At 38.6% G+C, this 9,478-nt stretch overlaps 1 pseudogene; it reads right to left on the reverse strand.

The window, feature by feature from the left end:
* Positions 1-1,833: 1,833 nt before the first annotated feature.
* On the reverse strand, positions 1,834-4,754 carry LOC139810042 (uncharacterized; annotated as a pseudogene).
* Positions 4,755-9,478: the final 4,724 nt, after the last annotated feature.

A 9,478-nucleotide genomic window follows, 5' to 3' on the forward strand; every position in this document is an offset into this window, starting at 1 on the left:
TCATGACCTGCGCGGTAGGCCTAACCTACCCACTAGCATATAAATATAGAAGATAAGCCACGATATACGCGATAGGCTTGGCCTATTCCAATAATGTATATACAACGAATAAGTCGCAATGCCCACAAGGGTTTAGCCATAGGAATTTTCTCGCAAACGCTTCCTTTAAGTAACGCAAACCTAAACCCTCCCAGACCCTTCCTGAAAACTCAGGCTATGACCATATAAGGAGAGAAATCGAAAGCGGAGCCGATGACGCAACTCAACCCTTCCACTCAGTCAACCCTTCCACTCGACCACCCCCGCCATCGGGAAAACAGGAATATAAGGACGAACATCCCAAGGGACGCTCTCAGTTCCCCGGAGTCCTACCTCGATCACGGACTCTCCAGTTAAGTAACCAATCCTTCTCGAGTCTCTCCGAATCCAGAACCTTCCTATTTCTACATCGAGAATCTTCCTTATCTCCACGTGCGTTACCGAACCCAGAGCCTTCAGCTCTCTCACTACATATAGAATTACGTGTCACCATATATACATTTCTGATTGTAATCTTGCTACTTTTGTAATCATATGTCCTATGTAGAATTATCGTAATATACAATCATTTTTATACAATATCTTACTCTACAAATTTTTACACCTCTTCGCACATCCTCCACTGATCCCACTTACATTACATCCACACACAAACCAGTGCCGTACGAGCGGCACGTCTCCGCCTGTGGGTATTCTAGTAATTGCAATAAGGCATCCGAATCACCGGTCCTCCCCTTGTGCCACATCTGCGTACGAGGCAGTGCCGTACGAGCGGCACGCTACCGTCCGTGGGTGTCTGGAGAGGGGCAGTGCTGTACGAGCAGCACGCTTTCTCGCCACGAGCAAGGAGAGTCAGCCGAAGCGAATTTGTCTTTTAACCTCAATCAGTAGTTAACTAATGCCCAAGACGCGACGAAGCGGACTCAAGGTACGCACCCGCAGGCTCAACCGCCTTTTGTTCGGGACCCCTCCGAATCCATTGTTAGGAGTCCTTTCCGATTACGCGCCCGATCCTGAATACGAAAAGTACTTCGTCGCGAGTTCCACGTGCAAGGCGGACGCGGGACCAAAACTCGAAAACGTAACTTCAGTGCGCAAAATTAACATTAAAAGTATACAATACATCTACGTTCCACTGGACAAAACCGAGTCTCGAGCAGATTACCAAGCATTCCGTAAGGCCCAGAACTATCGGCTAACCCCGATCACCTTCACACCGGGGGGAGATTCCGACAATCCACCACCAGTTCCATCTTGGGAATTCATCGCTTCAATCAAAAGGGACGACCCCCGCCGAATCCGCCTGATCCAGCGCCGCGCCGAGATTCTACACCTGTGGTTCGACGCCTCACCACCAGAACACTGGGGCACCGCGGATCACCCATTGGAACTCGACTAAAGGTAAGTGACGACGCCCCTAGGCGCTAAGCGAACGGCATGAGCGAGTCGCGCACGCGACGCCCCGCGCGCCGACTAACCTCATTGGCCTCTAGAATTGCGCGGCGGAATTGGTTATCGCGCGCCATGTGTGTCTTTACTATCTGCCATCAAAATCGTGATAGCAAACACTACCTCTGTGAAGAGTGTTTCCGAGACCTAACGGGCCCGCAACGCCGCCAGTACGACTGCTTAGTCCGTCATTATATGCATATCGGTTACCGATACAAAGTCGAAAAGTGTGATTCGTGCGACGTCGTGATCGGAGAAATCCAGAGCCTTTCCGCGTGTACCACGTGCTGCGAAATATTCTCTAACGTAAAACGTTCGGTGGAACACGAGGGAGGAGACCAATATTTAGAGCGCGAATCTACGATAATTGCCATCTCCCAAACTAGAGTTTAGCGCTCCATTGTTCATGTGTCCCGGACATCCGGTAAATCGGCAACCTCCGGAGGTAGTTTTACCCCCTAGCCCTATCAGAGCATGGCTAATGACGGGAATCTGTGTCTGATCGTTGTTTTTCCAAAATAAAACTACGGGGGCCATTATTTGTGAGGATTGCCAGCTTGGCAAATACCAGCCCTTCCGGCAAGATTTCGAAGGCGTCCTCAGGCACTTCGTGCAATACGGTCCGCGGATAGAGTTCCCCACGTGTAGCAAGTGCAGTAAGATTCTAGCCGATTACCGGCCCGCTTTCGAATGTTACGCATGCACTAGAGTAGAAGAACCGTTTGAACGATTTCTGACGAATCCTCTGAATCAACGGTACGGTGAAGAATTACCGAATCTAAATCTCCCAGTGAGGGTGCGGATCGGGCAAACGATTTGGACGAGCGTCTGGATAGCGAATTACCTCGGTCGCAGGTATCCCCGGATAGAGCCCCTTGGCTCGATAACCCGAAAAGCGACTAGTCCCGTATAAGCGATCCGAGTACCGCCCCCTTCGCGGCCGCGATCTATCGGGACGTAACAATGGTATTTCCAAATAAAAAAATATTTTGCACAAAATAACACTTTAGATTACTTTAGCACACTTCAAAAATACTCCGAGTTTTATCCATTTCCCTTGACAATTAATAAACAGTCATAAAATAAATGTAATACGAAGCCTAACTGTGCACGTTTATGTACCTGCGCATAAGCCTACATTGTTAGGCTTTGCATTACATTCATTTTACGACTGTTTATTAACTGTCAAGAAAAATGTGTAGAACTCGGAATATTTTTGAAGTGTGCTGAAGTGATATGAAGTGCAAAATATCTCTTTATTTGGAAATACTATGCAAGAATTTCCAACGTGTCATTTCTCGCTTCTGATGTCATTAAATAAGGATAGTTATAGTAAGGACCAGGAGCCTTAAGATTAATAATTTAAATTTAACAAATTTTATAATTTATAATTAATATAATTTTATAATTTTTTATAATTTATATTATAAATTACTATATATTATCATACCTATTATTTATTTACCATTTTCTGCCAAATATTCATGCTCGTCGTTGTCTTCCGTTCCATCCGTGTCCTGGGTGTCTTGGGTGTCCTGGGTGTCCATATCATCGGCGTTTTCTCCCTCCGTGTGCTGGGTCTCCTCTGGTTCGTTGGCGTCCTCAGCTACCTCCTGGATGTTTTCAAATCCCGTGTCATCTTCCGGGTTATCCATTCGCTGACGTCGATTGAGTGAAACTTCCTCATTTTCTTCCTCATTTTCTTCCTCACTTTCTTGATGAAGTCGTCGTTTTCGGTTGTAACGCCATGTTCTAGTTTTAAGGCTTTTTAAAGCCTTCTCCAAAGCGTCATAAAATTCGACCTTATTGGGGTTGGGAAAATGTTTGTTAGCGTTTATGACATCTGGAAAAATTTATGAGAAACACCTTAGTTATTGTCGTGTATATTCAATATAGAATATAAACACGAACGGTATTTTTTTACGAACCTTGACATGCTTGAGCAAAACGACTATCTCGCAATTTGCATCCCCCTGGTCCTGTTCTTTCATTCAAGGTGAGGTATGTAGAAACCTCCTCATCTTCGGGAAATACGTTGCGAAAATACTCTGCAGCGCAATCGACTGGATTGGTCCGTCCAAGATAAACAAAGTATCCCACCTGTAACAAATTTTTTGTAGTAAACTGAATTAAATATATATTTAGAAAAAATTCTTACTAAATCATTATAAATATCATCGTCAACTTCCTCGAAGGCTAAGAAATCGTCCACAGTTTTAAATAAAATTCCTTGTGGCTTCACTGGTCTTCTTACTGCAGACTCTCGCGTCAGTTGTTTGATGGTTTTGACATTTTCACTGCAGAAAAAATTAAAATTATAGAATTAAAAATTTATTTATAATACGTTGCTTGCTATTCTTCAGTAAATTCGTTAATACTTACTCGATTTTCTTTTCAATCAAAATTTGTCGCTCTTCCATCTTTAGTTGCGTCACAATCATTCTGAAATAAAATTAATGTCTTTATCCGTGCACTAGATGACTATTATTGTAATCCTTCTTGAAACTTACTGTACAGATCGTATTATATCACAAGATATTTCCCCGTCTTTTGTCCACTCTTCTTTATGTCCTTGTCTGGCTGGAGATAGGCGATTCCGTTGTACAGATGATGGTGGTGGTTGTGATAACGTTTGTTTATGTTGTGGTGATGGTTTTGATGGTGGATGACTGTTTTGTGTAAGTGATTTTGTGGCTGGTGAAGGAGAGCGTCATAATGTTTGTTTATGTTGTGGTAATGGTTTTGATAGTGGATGACTGTTTTGTGTGAATGATTTTGTGGCTGGTGAAGGAGAGCGTGATGACATTTGTTTATGTTGTGATGATGGTTTTGATAGTGGATGACTGTTTTGTGTGAGTGATTTTATGGTTGGTGAAGGAGAGCGTGATAATATTTGTTTATGCTGTGGTGATGGTTTTGATAGTGAATGACTGTTTCGTGTGAATGATTTTGTTGCTGGTGAAGGTGAGTGTGATGAGATGAGTTTATGCTGTAATGGAGCTGATGGAGGGGGCATGTGTTTATGTGATTGTGCAGATGAGAGTGATGATGATGATGATAAAGCATGCAGGGATGATGATGCTGAGGATTGTGAATGTTGCTGTAATGGTGCTGTCTGTCTTTGTGTAGTTGTGATGTTTTGTGCCATGTGTCTTTGTGTGATCTTTCCGGGACGGGCAATATTTTGCAATATCCGCATCCAGCGATTGCAACTCTTGGAGTTTGTACATCTTGTCCGCTTTTTTTCCTCTCCCTCGTTGACTCATCTAAATAATGATTTGAGATAACTCACCTAATGAAGGCATCTTAATCTTATAGTATGTAGAATGACTGCAAATATCCAGACGTCAACAATAGGATCTGTATGGCCTTCAATGTGCCAATAAGGCATGCGAAAACATTTACTCTCCACTTCATTAAGATCTATTACACTGACTTCATCAGATAATAAAGAACATCGGAAGACACCTATTGACGACGATGGCAAACCAACATCGAAAAAATCTTCAACTCTGCAAAACTCTTTAACCGTTACCTGATAATGCTCACGCGAGAGAATGATGCTCTGAACAAGACAAACCTTTGAATTGTGTAATATTACCGTATTATCCTGATTCTTCACCGATATACGAAATTTTCCTGTGTCTAAGATCTGAAATTGACGACTATCTAGGGGAGTATAAAAAATTACAGGACTAACCCAGGGTCTACTGGAACGTATCACTTTTTCAGTTACATTATGTACGATGTTTTGTGTAACTTGTAACTTTTCAAGTCGCCTATTTACGATTTGCTGCAAATGTTGATGAGGCTTCCGGCAAGCTTGCGGAAATACGTCATATTATTTTCATATGGAAACATGGACAATTTATTCAATGAGCCAAAGCGTCTCGCGTCAAGATGTAAAAGACAATGAGTAATGTAAGAAAGAATTTCTGGACCATATATATCTTCTGCTCTATTTACAAAAATGTTTATTGCTGTGTGTGCAAAATTAAGACGATCTTCTGATAAGGAAGAACTGACCAGAATTCGAATGGCGGAATATAATAGAAGAAAATGTTTATATGCAGCAGGATTTATAAGTCCATAATAAACAACTAGGGCAGTATACAAAAGAAGTTGGCGATTTTTCGTAGCTTTAAACCCTCCATATTTTTCATGAATTGCGGTTTTCGTGAAAATTCCTTAGGGCAGTAATTCTTAACTTGCTGTAGACGTTTAGTAATAATGTCAAGTAATCTGGCTGTTTTAAATTTGGATTATATTTTCTATCAACAAAAACGCTATTTATTTTTGGGACGACACCAAGAAAAACAGTGTGCATCAAATCGAAGACCGTTTGAGTTACCAACCCTATCCCTAAAGTAAGCAGAGCAGAGTCAGAATCTGTATGATGTTCTCCATCAATGCGCTGTCTGTATTCTTTGTCTGTACGGGGCCTGTGCTGAATACCACGATAAGCTACTACTCCACGACGAAGCCAATTTCCCCGAATTCAACATTTTGAACACGGAAATATACTGCCATGGCCTTTATGACCCAATACAAAAGCTCGCGCAGGAGAATCTGCTATGAAACATCTCATATCAATTACTTTCAATTTATTATGAAAAACAACTCCACGATTTAATACATCCTGAACTTCATCTACAAAATATTGGAATAATTCCTGCGCATTTCTTGGTTTTGATGACAGTCGCCAGACGCCTACAATTTTCGGTTTACTTCGATGAATATTTGCAATCCTAATTTGTATTAGCCACATTTGAATTTTGCCCTGTCCATCTAGTGTTGCACCATCTGTACTAAAGTCTACCATCAAAGTGTCAAGTGGAATCAGTTCCGGAGAGGTTTGTTGATGAATGGAAAGAATTCCTGTCTCAAATCCTGAATGGAGATATTCACCCCCTGCAATGTTAAGTGTGGGATGCGCGGTACGTGGGGTCTTTAAAAGCGTTCTACCTTTGGCAAAGTAGATAAACAAGGATGTGTTCGAACAACCTGTAAAACAGCATTTATTTGCGAATGAGACATATTACTGCGTACGAAGACTTCAGCAAGGCGTTCTTGAAAATTATCAATAGTGTCTCGAGGCTCAATATCCACCGCATCATCATAATCTGAAATGGATTTAGCATCGTCTGAAAAACTTAATACTTCATCGACCTCATTAAAAGCAAATTGCACATCATTAGCTGATGCATCAGAAGATACAGATCTTCCTCAGTCTGACTGCATTCTGCAAGAATTTGACCTTCGTCAACAAAGTCTGAATCGGCTCTAGCATCAGCAACATCTAAATTCTGCTGTTGTAAATATTCGTATTCATTACGTGCAACTCTTTCTAATTTTTCCAAACGACGACGATGTACTGCAGATAGTAAATGATAAGGCTTGCGACTGCGCCTGTTTGCCAAACGCAACATATTGATAAAATGGAATATGAACAAAAGAAATAGACAAGACGAAAAAAATTACAACTCAAAAAAGAGTAAATAAAGTCTGAGGTGAAAAAACCTAAACCAAAAAAAACAAGTTTTATCTGGTTAACATAATACTCAATGATATGTAATAAAACCCTGAAAAAAATTATTAATAAAATTATGTATACCAAAGTATTTGCAAGTGATTGACAAAAATAATTTATTATTAGGAGTCTTTCTAAAAATAGTCTTAATAAATAAGAGTGAGATAAATAAAATACCTACAGCAAATTATACAAACCTCGTTTGTTGTAATTACTTCAGCAATCTGACCTGTAGATTAAGAATAAAACGGTGTAAAGCATAAAATTATTGAAAATACGTACAATTAAACAAACACATTTGTTAAATTAAGTTTCTATTTAACCATTAAATCATTATTACAAATTAAAAATTTATAATGGTGTATTGACAATATAGACTAAAAATTAAACTATCCTGTATTATGAAATCTTAAAAGGGAAGGCTTAGAACTGAACTCTGCCAAATTTGATGAAACATGGCAGGATTACAAAGAAAATTCTCTCGAAGTAATAATACCGCTATTTAGATGCCAACGGTCAACCGTTTGCGATATTTTAATAATCAATTTTAATATTTAGTAGCGTCTTTAGAGTAGAGTTTATTAGGACATTCACAGACAAGTATTTGTAGCGTAGTTGATATGGTAACTACCCTCATAATTATTTTATATGTTATTTTATATTATAATTATTTCTATTACAATTTATTTAATATACATTTTTTATATCACAAAATAATTTACTTTTTATATCAACAATATAATTATTTTTATCGTAAAACATTGATGTTATAAAAAAACATTATTATAAAAAAATTAACTGTGGGATTTAAACGAGTTTACAAATTATGAAGCAATTACTTATCCACTACGCCAAATACTTGTATGTGAGTATCCTAATAAATTCTACTCTAAAAATGCTATATTTATTATTAAAATATCTCGGAAACGATTGACCCAAATTAGGGCCAACCGTTGGCACCCAAATTAGGATATCATTACATATTTCAGAAAATGTTCTCTGTAATCCTGTCAAGTTTCATCAAAATCGGCAGAGTTCAGTTCTGAGCCCTCCCTTATTGTAAGACTAAAATTAACACGTTTCTAAGTTCATCTTACTGTTCATCTAACAGTCGTTTGATTTTTAAACGGTGAATTAGATTTAAGAAGTTTTTTCTTTAAAAAGTTCCGAAAAGTTCTATATGAATAAATATGTCAAAAATTATTAATACACCTAAAAAAGAAAAAATATTAAGAAAAAATAGATATTTTAATTTAAATTATTTCCCCCAAATTAAATAATACTACGATTGACTAAGGGTGTTTAGAAAATTTTTTGAGGTCTAGCAGCGCCAAGTTTTTTGACAAGAAAAATTTATGTATTTTAATAAAATATTTTTATTTTTTGTACTGTTACCTCTGTAATTCTTTGCGATGCGATTAAATTTTTTAAAATACATATATAAACTTTGTATTTAAATACCTTGTATTTCCTTGTTGGGTTTAAATATTTTAATAAAATATTTGTATTTTGTACTGTTACCTCTGTGTAATTCTTCATGATTCAATCTTTTATTCTAATCGAAGAAAAGCAGTGGTAATATTGTACCTCAAAAAAACCTAAATAACAAGTGGTAGACGTAATCTTTGTATCTCGAAAAATACACTGAGAAAAAAATTGTTAATTCCAAGAAATATTTAGTTCGATACGTTCAATTAAACATTTTAGTTAGTTAAGGTGGTCCTTTCGCGAACCCAGCTAAGTCAAGTAACAGTCCGTCATGAGGTAATTGAAAACAAACATATTGACAAACATTACACAACATCCCAATAATTATAATAATATAATATGATTTTACACGCACGATTTAATCGTATTTAATTATTTACTAATTAAAAAAATATCACAATAGTAGTGCGGTTGGACTCGATTTAGGTTAGGTTGTAACCGGACGGTACGTGGGTAGACACGAATCAACGCGGGGTGTCCTTGAATTCAACGGTCGCCACTCGGTTTGACCTCTGATATACCGAGAAGATAAGTATCTATCGAATTTTCAATCAGACTAATTATTCTTCTTTTCAGGTTCCTGCCACATGATGTTCATCGCCGTCGCCGTCCTTCGAGTGATCGACGCCAATGGATCAGGTATGGTACAGAAGGTAAGTCCAATCGAATAATTTTCAAGAATTTTTTGACAAAAGATTGTATAATTTATTCAATTTGACTGATTTTCATTCACAATTGTTCACAAATATCGAAGTTACACAATCTGTCGGACGATCGCACGTTCGGGCTGACACGCCCCTTTTCGTTACGACGCACAAGATTTTTCGGCACTAATTCGCCGTTCGCTTATGTAAAAGCGATAATTAACGCGTTTCGCGGGCGTTCCCGGTTGTTATGGAAGTTACGAGATTACGATTTGCGCACTCGGATTACGATCGCGGGACTTAGCGCGACAACGAGAGTGTCTGCGAA

This window comes from Temnothorax longispinosus, chromosome 3 (assembly GCF_030848805.1).
Source record: "Temnothorax longispinosus isolate EJ_2023e chromosome 3, Tlon_JGU_v1, whole genome shotgun sequence".
Taxonomy (NCBI): domain Eukaryota; kingdom Metazoa; phylum Arthropoda; class Insecta; order Hymenoptera; family Formicidae; genus Temnothorax; species Temnothorax longispinosus.